We start from the raw sequence: 23,677 nt of genomic DNA, 5'->3' as shown, positions 1-23,677 counted from the left end.
CCGATCAGTCCTAGTGGAGGGTGAGAAGGTGCCGGAGTCTTCTCCCCTTGAGGATCGAGTCCTTGATGGTCATATGCCCGAGAGCACGATTTCGCTTATATATAAGAAGTTGATAAACGTCCGGGCGGACTTGCTATTGGGCCTGAGAGAACAGTGGACCAGGGATGGCCTCGAGTTGGATAATGAGGACTGGCAGTCAGCGGTTTCTTCGCCTAAGGAGGTTGCGATTCCGTCGCGTCTGAGGCTGGTGCAGCTCAAAATACTGCACCGGGTGTATGTTACGGGGCCACGGCTGGTCCACATGGGATTCTCGGAGGATGGCCTGTGCAGAAGGGGATGTGGTATGGTGGGTACTTTCCTGCACATCATTTGGGAATGTGGGGTCGTTGTGGAGTTCTGGAGGAGAGTCCATGCAGTTATGGGGGAGGTGACGGGCATTGTGGTACAGCCGGAGGCGCGGTGTTGCCTCCTGAACGTTTGGGGGCCCACTGATCTCGATGAGGCACAGACCCAATGGGTGACTCTGGGTAACATGGTGGCTAAGAGGGATATCGCGCGATTATGGGGCTCCTCGGGTCCCCCTACACTGACCGCGTGGAAGGAGAACATGGATTGGAGCATGTTTAGGGAGAAGACGGTCTACTGCTCTAGAGGTCGCCCCCGGAAGTGGCACGCCATCTGGGGGCGGTGGAACCAATATAGGGGGGGAATATGTCTTGCCCCGGATCTGGAACCGCCCGAGGAACAGCTTTCCCCCTGACCTACCATCCAGCACAGTTTTGGTTTGGGTACCTGTTCTGAGCCTCTGCTGTTCCCCTTCTTCCTCCGCACACAGTCTTATAATTAGTAGATGAGTGGGGTCCGGCCTCCCCTGGGGGCTTTCGCCATGGGATTTCAATGTTCTGCCTTGCTGGGGGTTGTTGTGTGTTTTTTCTGTGTTTATTTAAAATTGGACCTTTGCATTACTCTTCGTACTGTATCCGGGACGCATTACTGTATCTAACCTGCAATGCTGCCGAACCTTCGGGCTGTCGGCTGAATAGCTGTGTCCTGAATTTCGAAATAAAGGTTTTCAAAAAAAAAAAAAAAAAAAAAAAAAAAAAAGATTGGACTAAAAGGTACGGAGCTCAATCTTCCAAGTCAACAATCGCTTTTTTGGGTATGAAGTGGTTTCAGCTTCGGTTGTGCCCAAATTCACCAGAAAAAGCACTAAAGCTTGCTCTTGCACCTTCCAGAAGCATTGAAATTGCAACTGCAATTCGCTTTCAAGTTCTACAAAATGCGCAAGAGTGCGACGCTAATCCTCAGTACAATGGTACGAGTAGAGTCCTGTATTTAATTTTGTGTGCCATTCCATGTTGTCCTCAGCGTCGGTAGAGTGAGTTTTGTCTCCTCCATTCATGGATGGTAATCCTTTGTTGGAGCCGGACTGTGAGCTTGTAAGATAGATATATTGGCTCGTTTGCCACTCCTATCGCTCTCCCTTGAGGTAGATATATTTGCTTATATGAGGTAGATGTATTAGGTTGTCTGGTGAACCCTGCAGCTAAGCAGCGACTGTAACAAATAAAAAACCCTTCCTCTTATGTCCCCTTTCTTGTAAGCACAGCCTTGCTCCAGACAAGCAAGAGAATGAAGCAGCAGTAATAGGCTCCAGTTACTCACGGTCCAGATTGGACTAAATGTAACTGGGCTCAAATATCCAAGTGAGCAACCGGCTGTTTAGGGCATGAAGTGGTTTCAGCACCAGTCGTTCCGTGGTCTTAAGGACCAGCATCGCAGTTCTGAGCATTCTGTGGCACTTTAAAGGAATTTGCAGTAGCATTTTCTGTGCTTCTGGAAATGGCATGGGCAAGCTTTGGTGCTTCATCAGGTGAGTTTGGCACAACCTGCTTCCTGTCTTTAATTTTCTGTGCAATTCCATTTTCTCCTCTGCATCGGTGGAGTGAATACTGGCTTCTCCATTCAATGTTGGTAATCCTTTGTTGGAGTCGGAGTGTGAGCTCTTAAGATAGATACTTTAGCTTTTTTGCCTTTCCCATCACTGTCCATTGAGATAGAAATATTAGTTTATACGAGGTATATATATTAGCTTGTCTGGTGGGTTTACAGCTGTACAGAGACTGCAACCACTGGAAAAACCCGTCCCCATATGTCACCTTTCCCTGAGCGCAGCCTTGCTCCGGACAAGCCAGAGAACGAAGGCCCAGCCATAGGGTCCAGTTACACAGGTTCAAGATTGGACTAAAAGGTACGGAGCTCAATCTTCCAAGTCAACAATCGCTTTTTTGGGTATGAAGTGGTTTCAGCTCCGGTTGTGCCCAAATTCACCAGAAAAAGCACCAAAGCTTGCTCTTGCACCTTCCAGAAGCATTGAAATTGCAACTGCAATTCGCTTTCAAGTTCTACAAAATGCGCAAGAGTGCGACGCTAATCCTCAGTACAATGGTACGAGTAGAGTCCTGTATTTAATTTTGTGTGCCATTCCATGTTGTCCTCAGCGTCGGTAGAGTGAGTTTTGTCTCCTGCATTCATGGATGGTAATCCTTTGTTGGAGCCGGACTGTGAGCTTGTAAGATAGATATATTGGCTTGTTTGCCACTCCTATCGCTGTCCCTTGAGGTAGCTATATTTGCTTATATGAGGTATATGTATTAGCTTGTCTGGTGAACCCTGCAGCTAAGCAGCGACTGTAACAAATAATAAAACCCTTCCACTTATGTCCCCTTTCTTGTAAGCACAGCCTTGCCCCAGACAAGCCAGAGAATGATGGATCTGCAATAGGCTCCAGTTACTCACGGTCCAGATTGGACTAAATGTAACTGGGCTCAAATATCCAAGTGAGCAATCGGCTGTTTAGGGCATGAAGTGGTTTCAGCACCAGTCGTTCCGTGGTCTTAAGGATCAGCATCGCAGTTCTGAGCATTCTGTGGAACTTTAAAGGAATTTGCAGTAGCATTTTCTATGCTTCTGGAAATGGCATGGGCAAGCTTTGGTGCTTCATCAGGTGAGTTTGGCACAACCTGCTTCCTGTCTTTAATTTTCTGTGCAATTCCATTTTCTCCTCTGCATCGGTGGAGTGAATACTGGCTTCTCCATTGAATGTTGGTAATCCTTAGTTGGAGTCGGAGTGTGAGCTCTTAAGATAGATACTTTAGCTTTTTTGCCTTTCCCATCACTGTCCATTGAGATAGAAATATTAGTTTATACGAGGTATATATATTAGCTTGTCTGGTGGGTCTACAGCTGTACAGAGACTGCAACCACTGGAAAAACCCGTCCCCATATGTCACCTTTCCCTCAGCGCAGCCTTGCTCCGGACAAGTCAGAGAACGAAGGCCCAGCCATAGGGTCCAGTTACACAGGTTCAAGATTGGACTAAAAGGTACGGAGCTCAATCTTCCAAGTCAACAATCGCTTTTTTGGGTATGAAGTGGTTTCAGCTCCGGTTGTGCCCAAATTCACCAGAAAAAGCACCAAAGCTTGCTCTTGCACCTTCCAGAAGCATTGAAATTGCAACTGCAATTCGCTTTCAAGTTCTACAAAATGCGCAAGAGTGAGACGCTAATCCTCAATACAATGGAACGAGTAGAGTCCTGTATTTAATTTTGTGTGCCATTCCATGTTGTCCTCAGCGTCGGTATAGTGAGTTTTGTCTCCTCCATTCATGGATGGTAATCCTTTGTTGGAGCTGGACTGTGAGCTTGTAAGATAGATATATTGGCTCGTTTGCCACTCCTATCGCTCTCCCTTGAGGTAGATATATTTGCTTATATGAGGTAGATGTATTAGCTTGTCTGGTGGACCCTGCAGCTAGGCAGCGACTGTACCGAATGGTGAAACCCTTCATCTTATGTCCCCTTTCTTGTAAGCACAGCCTTGCTCCAGACAAGCCAGAGAATGATGGAGCTGCAATAGGCTCCAGTTACTCACGGTCCAGATTGGACTAAATGTAACTGGGCTCAAAAATCCAAGTGAGCAACCGGCTGTTTAGGGCATGAAGTGGTTTCAGCACCAGTCGTTCCGTGGTCTTAAGGATCAGCATCACAGTTCTGAGCATTCTGTGGAACTTTAAAGGAATTTGCAGTAGCATTTTCTATGCTTCTGGAAATGGCATGGGCAAGCTTTGGTGCTTCATCAGGTGAGTTTGGCACAACCTGCTTCCTGTCTTTAATTTTTTGTGCAATTCCATTTTCTCCTCTGCATCGGTGGAGTGAATACTGGCTTCTCCATTCAATGTTGGTAATCCTTAGTTGGAGTCGGAGTGTGAGCTCTTAAGATAGATACTTTAGCTTTTTTGCCTTTCCCATCACTGTCCATTGAGATAGAAATATTAGTTTATACGAGGTATATATATTAGTTTGTCTGGTGGGTCTACAGCTGTACAGAGACTGCAACCACTGGAAAAGCCCGTCCCCATATGTCACCTTTCCCTCAGCGCAGCCTTGCTCCGGACAAGCCAGAGAACGAAGGCCCAGCCATAGGGTCCAGTTACACAGGTTCAAGATTGGACTAAAAGGTACCGAGCTCAATCTTCCAAGTCAACAATCGCTTTTTTGGGTATGAAGTGGTTTCAGCTCCGGTTGTGCCCAAATTCACCGGAAAAAGCACCAAAGCTTGCCCCTGCAACTTCCAGAAGCATTGAAATTGCAACTGCAATTCGCTTTCAAGTTCTACAAAATGCGCAAGAGTGAGACGCTAATCCTCAATACAATGGAACGAGTAGAGTCCTGTATTTAATTTTGTGTGCCATTCCATGTTGTCCTCAGCGTCGGTATAGTGAGTTTTGTCTCCTCCATTCATGGATGGTAATCCTTTGTTGGAGCTGGACTGTGAGCTTGTAAGATCGATATATTGGCTCGTTTGCCACTCCTATCGCTGCCCCTTGAGGTAGCTATATTTGCTTATATGAGGTATATGTATTAGCTTGTCTGGTGAACCCTGCAGCTAAGCAGCGACTGTAACAAATAATAAAACCCTTCCTCTTATGTCCCCTTTCTTGTAAGCACAGCCTTGCTCCAGACAAGCCAGAGACTGAAGCAGCAGTAATAGGCTCCAGTTACTCACGGTCCAGATTGGACTAAATGTAACTGGGCTCAAATATCCAAGTGAGCAACCGGCTGTTTAGGGCATGAAGCGGTTTCAGCACCAGTCGTTCCGTGGTCTTAAGGATCAGCATCGCAGTTCTGAGCATTCTGTGGAACTTTAAAGGAATTTGCAGTAGCATTTTCTATGCTTCTGGAAATGGCATGGGCAAGCTTTGGTGCTTCATCAGGTGAGTTTGGCACAACCTGCTTCCTGTCTTTAATTTTCTGTGCAATTCCATTTTCTCCTCTGCATCGGTGGAGTGAATACTGGCTTCTCCATTCAATGTTGGTAATCCTTTGTTGGAGTCGGAGTGTGAGCTCTTAAGATAGATACTTTAGCTTTTTTGCCTTTCCCATCACTGTCCATTGAGATAGAAATATTAGTTTATACGAGGTATATATATTAGCTTGTCTGGTGGGTCTACAGCTGTACAGAGACTGCAACCACTGGAAAAACCCGTCCCCATATGTCACCTTTCCCTCAGCGCAGCCTTGCTCCGGACAAGCCAGAGAACGAAGGCCCAGCCATAGGGTCCAGTTACACAGGTTCAAGATTGGACTAAAAGGTACGGAGCTCAATCTTCCAAGTCAACAATCGCTTTTTTGGGTATGAAGTGGTTTCAGCTCCGGTTGTGCCCAAATTCACTAGAAAAAGCACCAAAGCTTGCTCTTGCACCTTCCAGAAGCATTGAAATTGCAACTGCAATTCGCTTTCAAGTTCTACAAAATGCGCAAGAGTGCGACGCTAATCCTCAGTACAATGGTACGAGTAGAGTCCTGTATTTAATTTTGTGTGCCATTCCATGTTGTCCTCAGCGTCGGTAGAGTGAGTTTTGTCTCCTCCATTCATGGATGGTAATCCTTTGTTGGAGCCGGACTGTGAGCTTGTAAGATAGATATATTGGCTCGTTTGCCACTCCTATCGCTCTCCCTTGAGGTAGATATATTTGCTTATATGAGGTAGATGTATTAGCTTGTCTGGTGGACCCTGCAGCTAGGCAGCGACTGTACCGAATGGTGAAACCCTTCCTCTTATGTCCCCTTTCTTGTAAGCACAGCCTTGCTCCAGACAAGCCAGAGAATGATGGAGCTGCAATAGGCTCCAGTTACTCACGGTCCAGATTGGACTAAATGTAACTGGGCTCAAATATCCAAGTGAGCAATCGGCTGTTTAGGGCATGAAGTGGTTTCAGCACCAGTCGTTCCGTGGTCTTAAGGATCAGCATCGCAGTTCTGAGCATTCTGTGGAACTTTAAAGGAATTTGCAGTAGCATTTTCTATGCTTCTGGAAATGGCATGGACAAGCTTTGGTGCTTCATCAGGTGAGTTTGGCACAACCTGCTTCCTGTCTTTAATTTTCTGTGCAATTCCATTTTCTCCTCTGCATCGGTGGAGTGAATACTGGCTTCTCCATTCAATGTTGGTAATCCTTTGTTGGAGTCGGAGTGTGAGCTCTTAAGATAGATACTTTAGCTTTTTTGCCTTTCCCATCACTGTCCATTGAGATAGAAATATTAGTTTATACGAGGTATATATATTAGCTTGTCTGGTGGGTCTACAGCTGTACAGAGACTGCAACCACTGGAAAAACCCGTCCCCATATGTCACCTTTCCCTCAGCGCAGCCTTGCTCCGGACAAGCCAGAGAACGAAGGCCCAGCCATAGGGTCCAGTTACACAGGTTCAAGATTGGACTAAAAGGTACCGAGCTGAATCTTCCAAGTCAACAATCGCTTTTTTGGGTATGAAGTGGTTTCAGCTCCGGTTGTGCTCAAATTCACCGGAAAAAGCACCAAAGCTTGCCCCTGCAACTTCCAGAAGCATTGAAATTGCAACTGCAATTCGCTTTCAAGTTCTACAAAATGCGCAAGAGTGAGACGCTAATCCTCAATACAATGGAACGAGTAGAGTCCTGTATTTAATTTTGTGTGCCATTCCATGTTGTCCTCAGCGTCGGTATAGTGAGTTTTGTCCCCTCCATTCATGGATGGTAATCCTTTGTTGGAGCTGGACTGTGAGCTTGTAAGATCGATATATTGGCTCGTTTGCCACTCCTATCACTGCCCCTTGAGGTAGCTATATTTGCTTATATGAGGTATATGTATTAGCTTGTCTGGTGAACCCTGCAGCTAAGCAGCGACTGTAACAAATAATAAAACCCTTCCTCTTATGTCCCCTTTCTTGTAAGCACAGCCTTGCTCCAGACAAGCCAGAGAATGAAGCAGCAGTAATAGGCTCCAGTTACTCACGGTCCAGATTGGACTAAATGTAACTGGGCTCAAATATCCAAGTGAGCAATCGGCTGTTTAGGGCATGAAGTGGTTTCAGCACCAGTCGTTTCGTGGTCTTAAGGATCAGCATCGCAGTTCTGAGCATTCTGTGGAACTTTAAAGGAATTTGCAGTAGCATTTTCTATGCTTCTGGAAATGGCATGGGCAAACTTTGGTGCTTCATCAGGTGAGTTTGGCACAACCTGCTTCCTGTCTTTAATTTTCTGTGCAATTCCATTTTCTCCTCTGCATCGGTGGAGTGAATACTGGCTTCTCCATTCAATGTTGGTAATCCTTTGTTGGAGTCGGAGTGTGAGCTCTTAAGATAGATACTTTAGCTTTTTTGCCTTTCCCATCACTGTCCATTGAGATAGAAATATTAGTTTATACGAGGTATATATATTAGCTTGTCTGGTGGGTCTACAGCTGTACAGAGACTGCAACCACTGGAAAAACCCGTCCCCATATGTCACCTTTCCCTCAGCGCAGCCTTGCTCCGGACAAGCCAGAGAACGAAGGCCCAGCCATAGGGTCCAGTTAACCAGGTTCAAGATTGGACTAAAAGGTACGGAGCTCAATCTTGCAAGTCAACAATCGCTTTTTTGGGTATGAAGTGGTTTCAGCTCCGGTTGTGCCCAAATTTACCAGAAAAAGCACCAAAGCTTGCTCTTGCACCTTCCAGAAGAATTGAAATTGCAACTGCAATTCGCTTTCAAGTTCTACAAAATGCACAAGAGTGAGACGCTAATCCTCAATACAATGGAACGAGTAGAGTCCTGTATTTAATTTTGTGTGCCATTCCATGTTGTCCTCAGCGTCGGTATAGTGAGTTTTGTCTCCTCCATTCATGGATGGTAATCCTTTGTTGGAGCTGGACTGTGAGCTTGTAAGATCGATATATTGGCTCGTTTGCCACTCCTATCACTGCCCCTTGAGGTAGCTATATTTGCTTATATGAGGTATATGTATTAGCTTGTCTGGTGAACCCTGCAGCTAAGCAGCGACTGTAACAAATAAAAAACCCTTCCTCTTATGTCCCCTTTCTTGTAAGCACAGCCTTGCTCCAGACAAGCCAGAGAATGAAGCAGCAGTAATAGGCTCCAGTTACTCACGGTCCAGATTGGACTAAATGTAACTGGGCTCAAAAATCCAAGTGAGCAACCGGCTGTTTAGGGCATGAAGTGGTTTCAGCACCAGTCGTTCCGTGGTCTTAAGGATCAGCATCACAGTTCTGAGCATTCTGTGGAACTTTAAAGGAATTTGCAGTAGCATTTTCTATGCTTCTGGAAATGGCATGGGCAAGCTTTGGTGCTTCATCAGGTGAGTTTGGCACAACCTGCTTCCTGTCTTTAATTTTCTGTGCAATTCCATTTTCTCCTCTGCATCGGTGGAGTGATTACTGGCTTCTCCATTCAATGTTAGTAATCCTTAGTTGGAGTCGGAGTGTGAGCTCTTAAGATAGATACTTTAGCTTTTTTGCCTTTCCCATCACTGTCCATTGAGATAGAAATATTAGTTTATACGAGGTATATATATTAGCTTGTCTGGTGGGTCTACAGCTGTACAGAGACTGCAACCACTGGAAAAACCCGTCCCCATATGTCACCTTTCCCTCAGCGCAGCCTTGCTCCGGACAAGTCAGAGAACGAAGGCCCAGCCATAGGGTCCAGTTACACAGGTTCAAGATTGGACTAAAAGGTATGGAGCTCAATCTTCCAAGTCAACAATCGCTTTTTTGGGTATGAAGTGGTTTCAGCTCCGGTTGTGCCCAAATTCACCGGAAAAAGCACCAAAGCTTGCTCTTGCACCTTCCAGAAGCATTGAAATTGCAACTGCAATTCGCTTTCAAGTTCTACAAAATGCGCAAGAGTGCGACGCTAATCCTCAGTACAATGGTACGAGTAGAGTCCTGTATTTAATTTTGTGTGCCATTCCATGTTGTCCTCAGCGTCGGTAGAGTGAGTTTTGTCTCCTCCATTCATGGATGGTAATCCTTTGTTGGAGCCGGACTGTGAGCTTGTAAGATAGATATATTGGCTCGTTTGCCACTCCTATCGCTGTCCCTTGAGGTAGATATATTTGCTTATATGAGGTAGATGTATTAACTTGTCTGGTGGACCCTGCAGCTAGGCAGCGACTGTACCGAATGGTGAAACCCTTCCTCTTATGTCCCCTTTCTTGTAAGCACAGCCTTGCTCCAGACAAGCCAGAGAATGATGGAGCTGCAATAGGCTCCAGTTACTCACGGTCCAGATTGGACTAAATGTAACTGGGCTCAAATATCCAAGTGAGCAATCGGCTGTTTAGGGCATGAAGTGGTTAAAGCACCAGTCGTTCCGTGGTCTTAAGAATCAGCGCCGCAGTCCTGAGCATTCTGCGGAACTTTAAACGATTTGTAGTAGCAATTTCAATGCTTCTGGAAATGGCATGGGCAAGCTTTGGTGCTTCATCAGGTGAGTTTGGCACAACCTGCTTCCTGTCTTTAATTTTCCGTGCAATTCCATTTTCTCCTCTGCATCGGTGGAGTGAATACTGGCTTCTCCATTCAATGTTGGTAATCCTTTGTTGGAGTCGGAGTGTGAGCTCTTAAGATAGATACTTTAGCTCTTTTGCCTTTCCCATCACTGTCCATTGAGATAGAAATATTAGTTTATACGAGGTATATATATTAGCTTGTCTGGTGGGTCTACAGCTTTACAGAGACTGCAACCACTGGAAAAACCCGTCCCCATATGTCACCTTTCCCTCAGCGCAGCCTTGCTCCGGACAAGCCAGAGAACGAAGGCCTGGCCATAGGGTCCAGTTACACATGTTCAAGATTGGACTAAAAGGTACCGAGCTCAATCTTCCAAGTCAACAATCGCTTTTTTGGGTATGAAGTGGTTTCAGCTCCGGTTGTGCCCAAATTCACCGGAAAAAGCACCAAAGCTTGCCCCTGCAACTTCCAAAAGCATTGAAATTGCAACTGCAATTCGCTTTCAAGTTCTACAAAATGCGCAAGAGTGAGACGCTAATCCTCAATACAATGGAACGAGTAGAGTCCTGTATTTAATTTTGTGTGCCATTCCATGTTGTCCTCAGCGTCGGTATAGTGAGTTTTGTCTCCTCCATTCATGGATGGTAATCCTTTGTTGGAGCTGGACTGTGAGCTTGTAAGATCGATATATTGGCTCGTTTGCCACTCCTATCGCTGCCCCTTGAGGTAGCTATATTTGCTTATATGAGGTATATGTATTAGCTTGTCTGGTGAACCCTGCAGCTAAGCAGCGACTGTAACAAATAATAAAACCCTTCCTCTTATGTCCCCTTTCTTGTAAGCACAGCCTTGCTCCAGACAAGCCAGAGAATGAAGCAGCAGTAAAAGGCTCCAGTTACTCACGGTCCAGATTGGACTAAATGTAACTGGGCTCAAATATCCAAGTGAGCAATCGGCTGTTTAGGGCATGAAGTGGTTTCAGCACCAGTCGTTCCGTGGTCTTAAGGATCAGCATCGCAGTTCTGAGCATTCTGTGGAACTTTAAACGATTTGCAGTAGCAATTTCAATGCTTCTGGAAATGGCATGGGCAAGCTTTGGTGCTTCATCAGGTGAGTTTGGTACAACCTGCTTCCTGTCTTTAATTTTCTGTGCAATTCCATTTTCTCCTCTGCATCGGTGGAGTGAATACTGGCTTCTCCATTCACTGTTGGTAATCCTTTGTTGGAGTCGGAGTGTGAGCTCTTAAGGTAGATACTTTAGCTCTTTTGCCTTTCCCATCACTGTCCATTGAGATAGAAATATTAGTTTATACGAGGTATATATATTAGCTTGTCTGGTGGGTCTACAGCTTTACAGAGAATGCAACCACTGGAAAAACCCGTCCCCATATGTCACCTTTCCCTCAGCGCAGCCTTGCTCCGGACAAGCCAGAGAACGAAGGCCCAGCCATAGGGTCCAGTTACACAGGTTCAAGATTGGACTAAAAGGTACCGAGCTGAATCTTCCAAGTCAACAATCGCTTTTTTGGGTATGAAGTGGTTTCAGCTCCGGTTGTGCTCAAATTCACCGGAAAAGCACCAAAGCTTGCCCCTGCAACTTCCAGAAGCATTGAAATTGCAACTGCAATTCGCTTTCAAGTTCTACAAAATGCGCAAGAGTGAGACGCTAATCCTCAATACAATGGAACGAGTAGAGTCCTGTATTTAATTTTGTGTGCCATTCCATGTTGTCCTCAGCGTCGGTATAGTGAGTTTTGTCCCCTCCATTCATGGATGGTAATCCTTTGTTGGAGCTGGACTGTGAGCTTGTAAGATCGATATATTGGCTCGTTTGCCACTCCTATCACTGCCCCTTGAGGTAGCTATATTTGCTTATATGAGCTTATTAGCTTGTCTGGTGAACCCTGCAGCTAAGCAGCGACTGTAACAAATAAAAAACCCTTCCTCTTATGTCCCCTTTCTTGTAAGCACAGCCTTGCTCCAGACAAGCCAGAGAATGAAGCAGCAGTAATAGGCTCCAGTTACTCACGGTCCAGATTGGACTAAATGTAACTGGGCTCAAAAATCCAAGTGAGCAACCGGCTGTTTAGGGCATGAAGTGGTTTCAGCACCAGTCGTTCCGTGGTCTTAAGGATCAGCATCACAGTTCTGAGCATTCTGTGGAACTTTAAAGGAATTTGCAGTAGCATTTTCTATGCTTCTGGAAATGGTATGGGCAAGCTTTGGTGCTTCATCAGGTGAGTTTGGCACAACCTGCTTCCTGTCTTTAATTTTCTGTGCAATTCCATTTTCTCCTCTGCATCGGTGGAGTGAATACTGGCTTCTCCATTCAATGTTGGTAATCCTTAGTTGGAGTCGGAGTGTGAGCTCTTAAGATAGATACTTTAGCTTTTTTGCCTTTCCCATCACTGTCCATTGAGATAGAAATATTAGTTTATACGAGGTATATATATTAGCTTGTCTGGTGGGTCTACAGCTGTACAGAGACTGCAACCACTGGAAAAACCCGTCCCCATATGTCACCTTTCCCTCAGCGCAGCCTTGCTCCGGACAAGCCAGAGAACGAAGGCCCAGCCATAGGGTCCAGTTACACAGGTTCAAGATTGGACTAAAAGGTACGGAGCTCAATCTTCCAAGTCAACAATCGCTTTTTTGGGTATGAAGTGGTTTCAGCTCCGGTTGTGCCCAAATTCACCGGAAAAAGCACCAAAGCTTGCCCCTGCAACTTCCAGAGGCATTGAAATTGCAACTGCAATTCGCTTTCAAGTTCTACAAAATGCGCAAGAGTGAGACGCTAATCCTCAATACAATGGAACGAGTAGAGTCCTGTATTTAATTTTGTGTGCCATTCCATGTTGTCCTCAGCGTCGGTATAGTGAGTTTTGTCTCCTCCATTCATGGATGGTAATCCTTTGTTGGAGCTGGACTGTGAGCTTGTGAGATCGATATATTGGCTCGTTTGCCACTCCTATCGCTGCCCCTTGAGGTAGCTATATTTGCTTATATGAGGTATATGTATTAGCTTGTCTGGTGAACCCTGCAGCTAAGCAGCGACTGTAACAAATAATAAAACCCTTCCTCTTATGTCCCCTTTCTTGTAAGCACAGCCTTGCTCCAGACAAGCCAGAGAATGAAGCAGCAGTAATAGGCTCCAGTTACTCACGGTCCAGATTGGACTAAATGTAATTGGGCTCAAATATCCAAGTGAGCAATCGGCTGTTTAGGGCATGAAGTGGTTTCAGCACACGTCATTCCGTGGTCTTAAGGATCAGCATCGCAGTTCTGAGCATTCTGTGGAACTTTAAAGGAATTTGCAGTAGCATTTTCTATGCTTCTGGAAATGGCATGGGCAAGCTTTGGTGCTTCATCAGGTGAGTTTGGCACAACCTGCTTCCTGTCTTTAATTTTCTGTGCAATTCCATTTTCTTCTCTGCATCGGTGGAGTGAATACTGGCTTCTCCATTCAATGTTGGTAATCCTTTGTTGGAGTCGGAGTGTGAGCTCTTAAGATAGATACTTTAGCTTTTTTGCCTTTCCCATCACTGTCCATTGAGATAGAAATATTAGTTTATACGAGGTATATATATTAGCTTGTCTGGTGGGTCTACAGCTGTACAGAGACTGCAACCACTGGAAAAACCCGTCCCCATATGTCACCTTTCCCTCAGCGCAGCCTTGCTCCGGACAAGCCAGAGAACGAAGGCCCAGCCATAGGGTCCAGTTACACAGGTTCAAGATTGGACTAAAAGGTACGGAGCTCAATCTTCCCAGTCAACAATCGCTTTTTTGGGTATGAAGTGGTTTCAGCTCCGGTTGTTCCCAAATTCACCAGAAAAAGCACCAAAGCTTGCTCTTGCACCTTCCAGAAGCATTGAAATTGCAACTGCAATTCGCTTTCAAGTTCTACAAAATGCGCAAGAGTGCGACGCTAATCCTCAGTACAATGGTACGAGTAGAGTCCTGTATTTAATTTTGTGTGCCATTCCATGTTGTCCTCAGCGTCGGTAGAGTGAGTTTTGTCTCCTCCATTCATGGATGGTAATCCTTTGTTGGAGCCGGACTGTGAGCTTGTAAGATAGATATATTGGCTCGTTTGCCACTCCTATCGCTCTCCCTTGAGGTAGATATATTTGCTTATATGAGGTAGATGTATTAGGTTGTCTGGTGGACCCTGCAGCTAGGCAGCGACTGTACCGAATGGTGAAACCCTTCCTCTTATGTCCCCTTTCTTGTAAGCACAGCCTTGCTCCAGACAAGCCAGAGAATGATGGAGCAGCAATAGGCTCCAGTTACTCACGGTCCAGATTGGACTAAATGTAACTGGGCTCAAATATCCAAGTGAGCAATCGGCTGTTTAGGGCATGAAGTGGTTTCAGCACCAGTCGTTCCGTGGTCTTAAGGATCAGCATCGCAGTTCTGAGCATTCTGTGGAACTTTAAAGGAATTTGCAGTAGCATTTTCTATGCTTCTGGAAATGGCATGGGCAAGCTTTGGTGCTTCATCAGGTGAGTTTGGCACAACCTGCTTCCTGTCTTTAATTTTCTGTGCAATTCCATTTTCTCCTCTGCATCGGTGGAGTGAATACTGGCTTCTCCATTCAATGTTGGTAATCCTTTGTTGGAGTCGGAGTGTGAGCTCTTAAGATAGATACTTTAGCTCTTTTGCCTTTCCCATCACTGTCCATTGAGATAGAAATATTAGTTTATACGAGGTATATATATTAGCTTGTCTGGTGGGTCTACAGCTGTACAGAGACTGCAACCACTGGAAAAACCCGTCCCCATATGTCACCTTTCCCTCAGCGCAGCCTTGCTCCGGACAAGCCAGAGAACGAAGGCCCAGCCATAGGGTCCAGTTAAACAGGTTCAAGATTGGACTAAAAGGTACGGAGCTCAATCTTCCAAGTCAACAATCGCTTTTTTGGGTATGAAGTGGTTTCAGCTCCGGTTGTGCCCAAATTCACCAGAAAAAGCACCAAAGCTTGCTCTTGCACCTTCCAGAAGCATTGAAATTGCAACTGCAATTCGCTTTCAAGTTCTACAAAATGCACAAGAGTGAGACGCTAATCCTCAATACAATGGAACAAGTAGAGTCCTGTATTTAATTTTGTGTGCCATTCCATGTTGTCCTCAGCGTCGGTATAGTGAGTTTTGTCTCCTCCATTCATGGATGGTAATCCTTTGTTGGAGCTGGACTGTGAGCTTGTAAGATTGATATATTGGCTCGTTTGCCACTCCTATCACTGCCCCTTGAGGTAGCTATATTTGCTTATATGAGGTATATGTATTAGCTTGTCTGGTGAACCCTGCAGCTAAGCAGCGACTGTAACAAATAAAAAACCCTTCCTCTTATGTCCCCTTTCTTGTAAGCACAGCCTTGCTCCAGACAAGCAAGAGAATGAAGCAGCAGTAATAGGCTCCAGTTACTCACGGTCCAGATTGGACTAAATGTAACTGGGCTCAAATATCCAAGTGAGCAACCGGCTGTTTAGGGCATGAAGTGGTTTCAGCACCAGTCGTTCCGTGGTCTTAAGGATCAGCATCGCAGTTCTGAGCATTCTGTGGAACTTTAAAGGAATTTGCAGTAGCATTTTCTGTGCTTCTGGAAATGGCATGGGCAAGCTTTGGTGCTTCATCAGGTGAGTTTGGCACAACCTGCTTCCTGTCTTTAATTTTCTGTGCAATTCCATTTTCTCCTCTGCATCGGTGGAGTGAATACTGGCTTCTCCATTCAATGTTGGTAATCCTTTGTTGGAGTCGGAGTGTGAGCTCTTAAGATAGATACTTTAGCTTTTTTGCCTTTCCCATCACTGTCCATTGAGATAGAAATATTAGTTTATATGAGGTATATATATTAGCTTGTCTGGTGGGTCTACAGCTGTACAGAGACTGCAACCACTGGAAAAACCCGTCCCCATATGTCACCTTTACCTCAGCGCAGCCTTGCTCCGGACAAGCCAGAGAACGAAGGCCCAGCCATAGGGTCCAATTACACAGGTTCAAGATTGGACTAAAAGGTACCGAGCTAAATCTTCCAAGTCAACAATCGCTTTTTTGGGTCTGAAGTGGTTTCAGCTCCGGTTGTGCCCAAATTCACCAGAAAAAGCACCAAAGCTTGCTCTTGCACCTTCCAGAAGCATTGAAATTGCAACTGCAATTCGCTTTCAAGTTCTACAAAATGCGCAAGAGTGCGACGCTAATCCTCAGTACAATGGAACGAGTAGAGTCCTGTATTTAATTTTGTGTGCCATTCCATGTTGTCCTCAGCGTCGGTAGAGTGAGTTTTGTCTCCTCCATTCATGGATGGTAATCCTTTGTAGGAGCTGGACTGTGAGCTTGTAAGTTCGATATATTGGCTCGTTTGCCACTCCTATCGCTGCCCCTTGAGGTAGCTATATTTGCTTATATGAGGTATATGTATTAGCTTGTCTGGTGAACCCTGCAGCTAAGCAGCGACTGTAACAAATAATAAAACCCTTCCTCTTATGTCCCTTTTCTTGTAAGCACAGCCTTGCTCCAGACAAGCCAGAGAATGAAGCAGCAGTAATAGGATCCAGTTACTCACGGTCCAGATTGGACTAAATGTAACTGGGCTCAAATATCCAAGTGAGCAATCGGCTGTTTAGGGCATGAAGTGGTTTCAGCACCAGTCGTTCCGTGGTCTTAAGGATCAGCATCGCAGTTCTGAGCATTCTGTGGAACTTTAAAGGAATTTGCAGTAGCATTTTCTATGCTTCTGGAAATGGCATGGGCAAGCTTTGGTGCTTCATCAGGTGAGTTTGGCACAACCTGCTTCCTGTCTTTAATTTTCTGTGCAATTCCATTTTCTCCTCTGCATCGGTGGAGTGAATACTGGCTTCTCCATTCAATGTTGGTAATCCTTAGTTGGAGTCGGAGTGTGAGCTCTTAAGATAGATACTTTAGCTTTTTTGCCTTTCCCATCACTGTCCATTGAGATAGAAATATTAGTTTATACGAGGTATATATATTAGCTTGTCTGGTGGGTCTACAGCTGTACAGAGACTGCAACCACTTGAAAAACCCGTCCCCATATGTCACCTCTCCCTGAGCGCAGCCTTGCTCCGGACAAGCCAGAGAACGAAGGCCCAGCCATAGGGTCCAGTTACACAGATTCAAGATTGGACTAAAAGGTACGGAGCTCAATCTTCCAAGTCAACAATCGCTTTTTTGGGTATGAAGTGGTTTCAGCTCCGGTTGTGCCCAAATTCACCAGAAAAAGCACCAAAGCTTGCTCTTGCACCTTCCAGAAGCATTGAAATTGCAACTGCAATTCGCTTTCAAGTTCTACAAAATGCGCAAGAGTGCGACGCTAATCCTCAGTACAATGGTACGAGTAGAGTCCTGTATTTAATTTTGTGTGCCATTCCATGTTGTCCTCAGCGTCGGTAGAGTGAGTTTTGTCTCCTCCATTCATGGATGGTAATCCTTTGTTGGAGCCGGACTGTGAGCTTGTAAGACAGATATATTGGCTCGTTTGCCACTCCTATCGCTGTCCATTGAGGTAGATACATTTGCTTATATGAGGAAGATGTATTAGCTTGTCTGGTGGACCCTGCAGCTAGGCAGCGACTGTACCGAATGGTGAAACCCTTCCTCTTATGTCCCCTTTCTTCTAAGCACAGCCTTGCTCCAGACAAGCCAGAGAATGATGGAGCTGCAATAGGCTCCAGTTACTCACGGTCCAGATTGGACTAAATGTAACTGGGCTCAAATATCCAAGTGAGCAATTGGCTGTTTAGGGCATGAAGTGGTTTCAGCACCAGTCGTTCCGTGGTCTTAAGGATCAGCGTCGCAGTCCTGAGCATTCTGCAGAACTTTAAACGATTTGCAGTAGCAATTTCAATGCTTCTGGAAATCGCATGTGCAAGCTTTGATGCTTCATCAATTGAGTTCGGCACGACCTGCTTCCTGTCTTTAATTTTCTGTGCAATTCCATTTTGTCCTCTGCATCGGTGGAGTGAATACTGGCTTCTCCATTGAATATTGGTAATCCTTTGTTGGAGTCGGAGTGTGAGCTCTTAAGATAGATACTTTAGCTCTTTTGCCTTTCCCATCACTGTCCATTGAGATAGAAATATTAGTTTATACGAGGTATATATATTAGCTTGTTTGGTGGGTCTACAGCTTTACAGAGACTGCAACCACTGAAAAATCCGTCCCCATATGTCACCTTTCCCTCAGCGCAGCCTTGCTCCGGACAAGCCAGAGAACGAAGGCCCGGCCATAGGGTCCAGTTACACAGGTTCAAGATTGGACTAAAAGGTACCGAGCTCAATCTTCCAAGTCAACAATCGCTTTTTTGGGTATGAAGTTGTTTCAGCTCCGGTTGTGCCCAAATTCACTGGAAAAAGCACCACAGTTTGCCCCTGCAACTTCCAGAAGCATTGAAATTGCAACTGCAATTCGCTTTCAAGTTCTACAAAATGCGCAAGAGTGAGACGCTAATCCTCAATACAATGGAACGAGTAGAGTCCTGTATTTAATTTTGTGTGCCATTCCATGTTGTCCTCAGCGTCGGTATAGTGAATTTTGTCTCCTCCATTCATGGATGGTAATCCTTTGTTGGAGCTGGACTGTGAGCTTGTAAGATCGATATATTGGCTCGTTTGCCACTCCTATCGCTGCCCCTTGAGGTAGCTATATTTGCTTATATGAGGTATATGTATTAGCTTGTCTGGTGAACCCTGCAGCTAAGCAGCGACTGTAACAAATAATAAAACCCTTCCTCTTATGTCCCCTTTCTTGTAAGCACAGCCTTGCTCCAGACAAGCCAGAGAATGAAGCAGCAGTAATAGGCTCCAGTTACTCACGGTCCAGATTGGACTACATGTAACTGGGCTCAAATATCCAAGTGAGCAATCGGCTGTTTAGGGCATGAAGTGGTTTCAGCACCAGTCGTTCCGTGGTCTTAAGGATCAGCATCGCAGTTCTGAGCATTCTGTGGAACTTTAAAGGAATTTACAGTAGCATTTTCTATGCTTCTGGAAATGGCATGGGCAAGCTTTGGTGCTTCATCAGGTGAGTTTGGCACAACCTGCTTCCTGTCTTTAATTTTCTGTGCAATTCCATTTTCTCCTCTGCATCGGTGGAGTGAATACTGGCTTCTCCATTGAATGTTGGTAATCCTTTGTTGGAGTCGGAGTGTGAGCTCTTAAGATAGATACTTTAGCTTTTTTGCCTTTCCCATCACTGTACATTGAGATAGAAATATTAGTTTATACGAGGTATATATATTAGCTTGTCTGGTGGGTCTACAGCTGTACAGAGACTGCAACCACTGGAAAAACCCGTCCCCATATGTCACCTTTCCCTCAGCGCAGCCTTGCTCCGGACAAGCCAGAGAACGAAGGCCCAGCCATAGGGTCCAGTTACACAGGTCCAAGATTGGACTAAAAGGTACGGAGCTCAATCTTCCAAGTCAACAATCGCTTTTTTGGGTATGAAGTGGTTTCAGCTCCGGTTGTGCCCAAATTCACCAGAAAAAGCACCAAAGCTTGCTCTTGCACCTTCCAGAAGCATTGAAATTGCAACTGCAATTCGCTTTCAAGTTCTACAAAATGTGCAAGAGTGCGACGCTAATCCTCAGTACAATGGTACAAGTAGAGTCCTGTATTTAATTTTGTGTGCCATTCCATGTTGTCCTCAGCGTCGGTAGAGTGAGTTTTGTCTCCTCCATTCATGGATGGTAATCCTTTGTTGGAGCCGGACTGTGAGATTGTAAGATAGATATATTGGCTCGTTTGCCACTCCTATCGCTGTCCCTTGAGGTAGATATATTTGCTTATATGAGGTAGATGTATTAGCTTGTCTGGTGGACCCTGCAGCTAGGCAGCGACTGTACCGAATGGTGAAACCCTTCCTCTTATGTCCCCTTTCTTGTAAGCACAGCCTTGCTCCAGACAAGCCAGAGAATGATGGAGCTGCAATAGGCTCCAGTTACTCACGGTCCAGATTGGACTAAATGTAACTGGGCTCAAATATCCAAGTGAGCAATCGGCTGTTTAGGGCATGAAGTGGTTAAAGCACCAGTCGTTCTGTGGTCTTAAGAATCAGCGCCGCAGTCCTGAGCATTCTGCGGAACTTTAAACGATTTGCAGTACCAATTTCAATGCTTCTGGAAATGGCATGGGCAAGCTTTGGTGCTTCATCAGGTGAGTTTGGCACAACCTGCTTCCTGTCTTTAATTTTCTGTGCAATTCCATTTTCTCCTCTGCATCGGTGGAGTGAATACTGGCTTCTCCATTGAATGTTGGTAATCCTTTGTTGGAGTCGGAGTGTGAGCTTTTAAGATAGATACTTTAGCTCTTTTGCCTTTCCCATCTCTGTCCATTGAGATAGAAATATTAGTTTATACGAGGTATATATATTAGCTTGTTTGGTGGGTCTACAGCTTTACAGAGACTGCAACCACTGGAAAAACCCGTCCCCATATGTCACCTTTCCCTCAGCGCAGCCTTGCTCCGGACAAGCCAGAGAACGAAGGCCCAGCCATAGGGTCCAGTTACACAGGTTCAAGATTGGACTAAAAGGTACGGAGCTCAATCTTCCAAGTCAACAATCGCTTTTTTGGGTATGAAGTGGTTTCAGCTCCGGTTGTGCCCAAATTCACTGGAAAAAGCACCAAAGCTTGCCCCTGCAAATTCGAGAATCATTGAAATTGCAACTGCAATTCGCTTTCAAGTTCTACAAAATGCACAAGAGTGAGACGCTAATCCTCAATACAATGGAACGAGTAGAGTCCTGTATTTAATTTTGTGTGCCATTCCATGTTGTCCTCAGCGTCGGTATAGTGAGTTTTGTCTCCTCCATTCATGGATGGTAATCCTTTGTTGGAGCTGGACTGTGAGCTTGTAAGATCGATATATTGGCTTGTTTGCCACTCCTATCGCTGCCCCTTGAGGTAGCTATATTTGCTTATATGAGGTATATGTATTAGCTTGTCTGGTGAACCCTGCAGCTAAGCAGCGACTGTAACAAATAATAAAACCCTTCCTCTTATGTCCCCTTTCTTGTAAGCACACCCTTGCTCCAGACAAGCCAGAGAATGAAGCAGCAGTAATAGGCTCCAGTTACTCACGGTCCAGATTGGACTAAATGTAACTTGGCTCAAATATGCAAGTGAGCAATCGGCTATTTAGGGAATGAAGTGGTTAAAGCACCAGTCGTTCTGTGGTCTTAAGAATCAGCGCCGCAGTCCTGAGCATTCTGCAGAACTTTAAACGATTTGCAGTAGCAATTTCAATGCTTCTGGAAATGGCATGGGCAAGCTTTGGTGCTTCATCAGGTGAGTTTGGTACAACCTGCTTCCTGTCTTTAATTTTCTGTGCAATTCCATTTTCTCCTCTGCATCGGTGGAGTGAATACTGGCTTCTCCATTCACTGTTGGTAATCCTTTGTTGGAGTCGGAGTGTGAGCTCTTAAGATAGATACTTTAGCTCTTTTGCCTTTCCCATCACTGTCCATGGAGATAGAAATATTAGTTTATACGAGGTATATATATTAGCTTGTCTGGTGGGTCTACAGCTTTACAGAGACTGCAACCACTGGAAAAACCCGTCCCCATATGTCACCTTTCCCTCAGCGCAGCCTTGCTCCGGACAAGCCAGAGAACGAAGGCCCAGCCATAGGGTCCAGTTACACAGGTTCAAGATTGGACTAAAAGGTACCGAGCTCAATCTTCCAAGTCAACAATCGCTTTTTTGGGTATGAAGTGGTTTCAGCTCCAGTTGTGCCCAAATTCACCAGAAAAAGCACCAAAGCTTGCTCTTGCACCTTCCAGAAGCATTGAAATTGCAACTGCAATTCGCTTTCAAGTTCTACAAAATGCGCAAGAGTGAGACGTTAATCCTCAATACAATGGAACGAGTAGAGTCCTGTATTTAATTTTGTGTGCCATTCCATGTTGTCCTCAGCGTCGGTATAGTGAGTTTTGTCTCCTCCATTCATGGATGGTAATCCTTTGTTGGAGCTGGACTGTGAGCTTGTAAGATCGATATATTGGCTTGTTTGCCACTCCTATCGCTGTCCCTTGAGGTAGCTATATTTGCTTATATGAGGTATATGTATTAGCTTGTCTGGTGAACCCTGCAGCTCAGCAGCGACTGTAACAAATAATAAAACCCTTCCACTTATGTCCCCTTTCTTGTAAGCACAGCCTTGCCCCAGACAAGCCAGAGAATGATGGAGCTGCAATAGGCTCCAGTTACTCACGGTCCAGATTGGACTAAATGTAACTGGGCTCAAATATCCAAGTGAGCAATCGGCTGTTTAGGGCATGAAGTGGTTTCAGCACCAGTCGTTCCGTGGTCTTAAGTATCAGCATCGCAGTTCTGAGCATTCTGTGGAACTTTAAAGGAATTTGCAGTAGCATTTTCTATGCTTCTGGAAATGGCATGGGCAAGCTTTGGTGCTTCATCAGGTGAGTTTGGCACAACCTGCTTCCTGTCTTTAATTTTCTGTGCAATTCCATTTTCTCCTCTGCATCGGTGGAGTGAATACTGGCTTCTCCATTGAATGTTGGTAATCCTTAGTTGGAGTCGGAGTGTGAGCTCTTAAGATAGATACTTTAGCTTTTTTGCCTTTCCCACCACTGTCCATTGAGATAGAAATATTAGTTTATACGAGGTATATATATTAGCTTGTCTGGTGGGTCTACAGCTGTACAGAGACTGCAACCACTGGAAAAACCCGTCCCCATATGTCACCTTTCCCTCAGCGCAGCCTTGCTCCGGACAAGTCAGAGAACGAAGGCCCAGCCATAGGGTCCAGTTACACAGGTTCAAGACTGGACTAAAAGGTACGGAGCTCAATCTTCCAAGTCAACAATCGCTTTTTTGGGTATGAAGTGGTTTCAGCTCCGGTTGTGCCCAAATTCACCAGAAAAAGCACCAAAGCTTGCTCTTGCACCTTCCAGAAGCATTGAAATTGCAACTGCAATTCGCTTTCAAGTTCTACAAAATGCACAAGAGTGAGACGCTAATCCTCAATACAATGGAACGAGTAGAGTCCTGTATTTAATTTTGTGTGCCATTCCATGTTGTCCTCAGCGTCGGTATAGTGAGTTTTGTCTCCTCCATTCATGGATGGTAATCCTTTGTAGGAGCTGGACTGTGAGCTTGTAAGTTCGATATATTGGCTCGTTTGCCACTCCTATCGCTGCCCCTTGAGGTAGCTATATTTGCTTATATGAGGTATATGTATTAGCTTGTCTGGTGAACCCTGCAGCTAAGCAGCGACTGTAACAAATAATAAAACCCTTCCTCTTATGTCCCTTTTCTTGTAAGCACAGCCTTGCTCCAGACAAGCCAGAGAATGAAGCAGCAGTAATAGGATCCAGTTACTCACGGTCCAGATTGGACTAAATGTAACTGGGCTCAAATATCCAAGTGAGCAATCGGCTGTTTAGGGCATGAAGTGGTTTCAGCACCAGTCGTTCCGTGGTCTTAAGGATCAGCATCGCAGTTCTGAGCATTCTGTGTAACTTTAAAGGAATTTGCAGTAGCATTTTCTATGCTTCTGGAAATGGCATGGGCAAGCTTTGGTGCTTCATCAGGTGAGTTTGGCACAACCTGCTTCCTGTCTTTAATTTTCTGTGCAATTCCATTTTCTCCTCTGCATCGGTGGAGTGAATACTGGCTTCTCCATTCAATGTTGGTAATCCTTAGTTGGAGTCGGAGTGTGAGCTCTTAAGATAGATACTTTAGCTTTTTTGCCTTTCCCATCACTGTCCATTGAGATAGAAATATTAGTTTATACGAGGTATATATATTAGCTTGTCTGGTGGGTCTACAGCTGTACAGAGACTGCAACCACTGGAAAAACCCGT

Source organism: Triturus cristatus, chromosome 11 (genome assembly GCF_964204655.1).
Source record: "Triturus cristatus chromosome 11, aTriCri1.1, whole genome shotgun sequence".
In the NCBI taxonomy this organism is placed as follows: Eukaryota; Metazoa; Chordata; class Amphibia; order Caudata; family Salamandridae; genus Triturus; species Triturus cristatus.
Note: the sequence above shows the minus strand (reverse complement) of the source record.